We start from the raw sequence: 6,101 nt of genomic DNA on the forward strand, positions 1-6,101 counted from the left end.
ACAGTGTGATGCTGTTGCAAAAAAAGCAAATATGATTCTAGGTTGTATCAACAGGTGTGTTGTAAGCAAAACTCGTGAAGTCATTCTGCCGCTCTACTCTGCACTAGTTAGGCCTCAGCTGGAGTACTGTGTCCAGTTCTGGGCGCCACATTTCAAGAAAGATGTGGAGAAATTGGAAAGGGTCCAGAGAAGAGCGACAAGAATGATTAAAGGTCTAGAGAACATGACCTATGAAGCCAGGCTTCATGAACTGGGCTTGTTTAGTTTGGAAAAAAGAAGATTAAGGGGGGACATGATAGCGGTTTTCAAATATCTAAAAGGGTGTCACAAGGAGGAAGGCGAAAATTTGCTCCTCTTGGTTTCTGAGGACAGGACAAGGAGTAATGGGCTTAAAGTGCAGCAGGGGAGGTTTAGATTGGACATTAGGAAAAAATTCCTAACTGTCAGGGTGGTCAAATATTGGAATAAATTGCCAAGGGAGGTGGTGGAATCTCCCTCTCTGGAGATATTTAAGAACAGGTTAGATAGACATCTGTCAGGGATGGTGTAGACGGAGCTTGGTCCTGCCTTGAGGGCGGGGGGCTGGACTCGATGACCTCTCGAGGTCCCTTCCAGTCCTGTGATTCTATAATTCTATAAAAGTGCCACACACAGCTGCCCCCAACCGCTCCTCGGCCCGCCCCACTCACAGAGGCCACCTTGCTCAGTGAGGGCCCAGGGTTCAGCAGTGCGAGGCCCCCTCCTCCCTGGGGAACCGGGCACCTGCCTTCCCCAGCCGCGGTTCCCCTGCACCGGCCGCCCCACCAGCCGCGGTTCCACTGCACCGGCCACCCCACCAGCCACGATTCCTCTGCACCAGGACCCCCGCCAGCCGCGGTTCCTCTGCACCTGCCCTCCCCAGCCGCGGTTCCTCTGCACCTGCCTTCCCCAGCCGCGGTTCCACTGCACCGGCCGCCCCGCCAGCCGCGGTTCCACTGCACCGGCCGCCCCACCAGCCACGATTCCTCTGCACCGGCCGCCCGCCAGCTGCAATTCCTCTGCACCGGGCCCCCCGCCAGCCGCGATTCCTCTGCACCGGGCCCCCCGCCAGCCACGATACCTCTGCACCGGGCCCCCCGCCAGCCACGATACCTCTGCACCGGGCCCCCCGCCAGCCACGATTCCACTGCACCGGGCCCCCCGCCAGCCGCAATTCCTCTGCACCGGCCGCCCCGCCAGCCGCGATTCCTCTGCACCAGCCGCCCCGCCAGCCGCGATTCCTCTGCACCGGGCCCCCCGCCAGCCACGATTCCTCTGCACCGGCTGCCCCGCCAGCCGCGATTCCTCTGCACCGGGCCCCCCGCCAGCCGCGATTCCTCTGCACCGCGCCCCCCGCCAGCCGCGATTCCTCTGCTCCGGCCGCCCCGCCAGCCGCGATTCCTCTGCACCGGGCCTCCCGCCAGCCGCGATTCCTCTGCACCAGGCCCCCTGCCAGCCGCGGTTCCCCTGCACCGGGCCCCCCGCCAGCCGCGATTCCTCTGCACTGGCCGCCCCGTCAGCCGCGATTCCTCTGCACCGGCCGCCCCGCCAGCAGCGATTCCTCTGCACCGGGCCCCCCTCCAGCCGCGATTCCTCTGCACCGCGCCCCCCGCCAGCCGCGATTCCTCTGCACCGGGCCCCCCGCCAGCCGCGGTTCCCCTGCACCGGCCGCCCCGCCAGCCGTGATTCCTCTGCACCGGGCCCCCCGCCAGCAGTGATTCCTCTGCACCAGGCCCCCTGCGCGCCGCGGTTCCCCTGCACCGGGCTCCCCTGTGACGTAGTGGGGGTACTTGCTGGGCTGTGGTGACCCCTGCTGTCTGGAGCAAGACCCAGCAGGGAAAACCTCACTAGGCCAAGGTAATGCCAAACTTGTTGAACCAGTGGCCAGACACCCCCCATGGATAGGAACAAAGGAAGGTGGAATGCTGCCCTGGCTGGGGGGCAGGGCTGGAAGAGGGTTAGTGAGTTCCTGGCTGGAAGGCAGGGAAGAAGGAGCTGGGGAGGGGGCTGGGACTCCCCTATCTCAAGGGGGGCATTGAGGCCTCTTAGCCCCAAGTTCCTGTAACCAGATTACACCTGTGCTGTGCTGTATCCTGGAGAGGCAATAAACAACCTCCATTACACCAGCTGGTGCAGTCTGTTTGTGCCATTTCGGGGTGCAGGAGACGGGGAACCCCCAACGCGCCGTCACACTGGTGTCAGAAGTGGGATCCACTGCACCCCATGGATGAAGCTCCCAGCGGCAAGCGACAAGGCGCCGTAGAAGCAAGAGCCCTGGAGCCAGGCGTGCTGGAGGCAGAGCGAAGCGGTTCCTGGGAATCGTGGGGCGCTGCAGCACTAGACTGGTGAGTCTGCACCGAGGGGCCCAGCGGGCAGATGGCCTACGCCCGACTCTTGAAGGCAGAGCTGGTGGGGCTGTGCAGAGAGAGGGGCTTGCCTGTGCGGAAAGCAACCAAGGCCCAACTGATTACCCAGCTGGAAGAGAATGACCAGCCACAGGGCCAGGATCTTGTCCCCAGGGGAAGCAGCCAGACCCCCCCTGAGAGTGTGTCAGGCTCAGAGAGGGGGAGGAGTGCTGGAACCCACCGGAGAGATGAGACAGCGTCTCCCGGGAGGCCTGCAAGCCGTAGCCCATCTAGGGCAGGGGCCAGCCCAGCGGAGCTGCGGCGGCTGGAGATCCAGCTGCGGATAAAGGAATTGGAAGTAGAGGACCGAGAGAGGCAGCGACAGCATGAGCTGGCCATGGCAGAGCGGAGAACCAGCGGGGCACCGGCTGCGCCAAGTGCGGATGGGCCCCAGGGTCCTGGGACTGCCAGACGCTTGGAGAGGCTCGTGGTGGCCCAATTGAAGGACATGGGCGACATAGACGGGTTCCTCAGCTCCTTTGAGAGGGCCTGTGGACTGCAATGGGTCCCCCCAGCTGACTGGCTGCAGGAGCTCGTCCCCGCACTGAACCAGGAGGCGGCCGGAGTGCTCAGTCAGCTGGAGGACCTACAGCCAGGGGATTACAACCGAGTCAAGGAGGCCCTGCTGCACAAGTTCGGGCTGACCCCCGAGATGTACAGGAAGAAGTTCCGGGAGGTACAGAAAGGGCCACGGGAGACCTATGTGGATCTGGCCTCCCACCTGGCGCAATACGGCCGCAAGTGGGTGTCTGGAGTCGGAGCCCAGACCGCAGAGGAGCTGCTCAAGCTGGTCCTGATGGAGCAGTTCTATGAAGCGTGCCCACCCAAACTGAGGCTGTGGCTCAAGGACCGGAGACCAGAGACCCCCAGGAGGCTGGGAGGCTGGCAGATGAGTTCACGGAGAGCCGGTCCGGGTGTGAACGGGAGTCCCGGAGAGAAAGGGAACCGCACAGAGACCGGATCTCGGCTGAGCGACGGAGGGAGTCAACTACGGGGTGAGACCAAGGAACAGGTCGTCTGCGCCCCAGAGAACCAGCCAGGCCCTGGACAGAGACAGCCCAAAGCCTAACTTGCCATCGCTGTGGGCAAAAAGGCCACAAGAGGGCTCAGTGCACCAGGTCCCAGGACCGGGGACTTTCCAGGGTTAACTGGCTGGGGCAGGAGGAAGGGCAGGCTGCCCCAGAGGCAGGGGCTGGCAGGCAAACCTCAGCTCAGAGAGAGGGGAAGGATGCTCAGTGCACCTCCCCTGGGAGGTCTGATTCTCAGGAGGCGGATTTCTCCGTGTACCGGGTGGGGGCAGGACGGCCCCTGCGGAGCGAGTGCCTCATACCCCTGGAGGTGGATGGTAGGAAGGTGACGGGCTTCTGGGACACGGGGGCGGAGGTGACTCTGGCCCGATCCGACATAGTGGCCCCAGAGCGGATACTACCCCACACGCTGCTGACCCTGAAGGGCATAGATGGGTCCCCGTTTCAGGTGCCTGTAGCCCGGGTGCATCTGAAATGGGGGGCGAAGGACGGCCTCAAGGAAGTGGGGGTGCACCCGCACTTGCCCTCCGAGGTGCTGATGGGGAATGACCTAGAGGAATGGCCCCATGAATCCCAGCGGGCTCTAGTCACCACCCAGAGCCAGCGGGGGGCTGACAACGTGGGTCCAGGGAAGGACTCCTGGCAGCGTCCTCAGGGTCCCATCCCAGTGGACACGGGGTCCAGCCAGGCTGGGACTCCGGACCTAGGCAGAGGTGGGGAACAGGTCCCGATCCCTGCCTCAGCAGCTGAATTCCAGGCTGAGGTGCAGGCAGACCCCTCCTTGCAGAGGCTGAGGGACCAGGCTGGCCTCCATGCAGCTCAGCCCCGGGGGAGAGGTGGCCAGGAGAGATTCCTGCAGGAGCGTGGGCTCCTGTTCCGTGAATGGCTCCCCCCCAGGAAGGCGAGGGCATGGGGGGTCCAGCGGCAGCTGGTCGTCCCCCGAAAGTATCGCCTCAAGCTGCTGTATTTGGCCCACGATGTCCCCGTTGGGGACCACCGGGGGATCCGGAGCACCCGGCTGAGGCTGCTCCAGCACTTCTATTGGCCGGGAATCTTTACAGCCGTGCAGCGGTACTGCCGGTCCTGTGACTCCTGCCAGAGGGGCGGGAAGGCCCAAGACAGGAGGAAAGCGGCTTGGGGGTCTCTACCCCAGATAGAGGATCCTCTGGGCTTGCTGAGAGAGTTATGGGAGGGGAAGTCCTCCCTGGATGGAGCGTCGGGGGTGGAAGCCGCCCTGGCTGTCCAGAGAAGGCTCGCTGGGCTCATGGCCCCGGCCCGAGAGACCCTGGCCAGGGATCAAGGCCAGTGGAAGGGTGGGTGTGACCCCCGAGGACAGGCCTGCGCCAGTCGCCCTGGAGCGGGGCGGCGAGTGGACAGAGGGAAGCCAGCTCATGTGGGGCCTCGCCACGGCCGGCCTGAGTCAAGGGGAGCACCCATGTCCCCAGGGCGGGTTCCCACGCAGAGGACCCGAACTTCCCTAGGTCACGAGCAGAGTGACCCTGCTCAGTTCGCTCTCGGAGGGGGGAGAACTGTGACGTAGTGGGGGTACTTGCTGGGCTGTGGTGACCCCTGCTGTCTGGAGCAAGACCCAGCAGGGAAAACCTCACTATGCAGAGGTGATGCCAAACTTGTTGAACCAGACACCCCCCATGGAGAGGAACAAAGGAAGGTGGATGCTGCCCTGGCTGGGGGGCAGGGCTGGAAGAGGGTTAATGAGTTCCTGTCTGGAAAGCAGGGGAGAAGGAGCTGGGGAGGGGGCTGGGACTCCCCTATCTCAAGGGGGGCACTGAGGCCTCTTAGCCCCAGTTCCTGTAACCAGATGACATCTGTGCTGCGCTGTGCTGGAGGAGCAATAAACAACCCCCATTCTACTGACTGGTGCAGTCTGTTTGTGCCATTTCGGGGTGCAGGAGACGGGGGACCCCCAACGTGCCGTCACACCCCCGCCAGCCGCGATTCCTCTGCACCGGCCACCCCGCCAGCTGCGGTACCTCTGCACCAGGCCCCCAGCTGCTGCGGTTCCTCTGTACACCCACCTGCCCCGCACCTGCTGCAGTCCCTTGCTGCCTTGCCAGCCCCTGCCAGTCACTGTCTGCTGGCACCTGCCTCTCTGCTGTGCCCGCTGTGCCCGCTGTGCCTCAGTCTCTTCTCAAGTCTTCCCAGGCTGGGCAGAGACGCTGGCCTCCCGCCCATGCACACGAGTGAGTCCAGCTCTCACGTCAGGCTTCCACCCCCCAGGCCGCCCAATGAAACCTACTGGGCCCTGTCTTTGAACAGGCTAAACAGGTCTGGGCTCTCTTGGCAGTGCCTCCCCTCCTGGCTGGGACAGCTGGCCCCACCCCGCTGTCTTGCCCAGGGGGCTGGCTCTGCCCCACAACCAGTCCCAGCTCCGCAAGGGGGCACAGAAACGAGGAAGTTCGTTAAAGACTAATTACAGGGTGCTGTTCAAGAGGGGCAAGCTGCGTAGAGAGCTGAGAAGCCCGCCAGGCCGTGCCAGTGGGGCGCATGCCCTGGGAAGGGAGCCGGGCGAGAGACAGGCACTGTTGGAAGAGTGAGGGAGGCGCATGGAACGGAGCCGCAGCTCGGGGGATGGCGTGTGACACTGGAACAAGAAAAGCCAAAGCGGAGCCTGAACTACAGCCTCCCACAG

The 6,101-nt window shown here is 63.7% G+C and overlaps 1 protein-coding gene across 2 annotated transcripts in view; it reads right to left on the minus strand.

Annotated features, from left to right (window-relative positions):
* The window catches only part of LOC149524465 (sulfotransferase 1B1-like), a 29,303-nt gene extending 23,660 nt beyond the window's left edge, over positions 1-5,643 (minus strand). The window contains exon 1 of one of the 2 annotated variants that reach the window (XM_089778799.1): positions 5,488-5,643. The gene's annotated coding sequence lies outside the window, so the exon portion shown is untranslated. The remainder of the gene's footprint in view (positions 1-5,487) is intronic. The other variant, XM_089778800.1, reaches the window with a different exon arrangement.
* Between the last annotated feature and the right edge of the window lie 458 nt (positions 5,644-6,101).

The sequence above is a fragment of the Pelodiscus sinensis genome, chromosome 5 (assembly GCF_052426305.1).
Source record: "Pelodiscus sinensis isolate ZL-2025 chromosome 5, ASM5242630v1, whole genome shotgun sequence".
In the NCBI taxonomy this organism is placed as follows: domain Eukaryota; kingdom Metazoa; phylum Chordata; order Testudines; family Trionychidae; genus Pelodiscus; species Pelodiscus sinensis.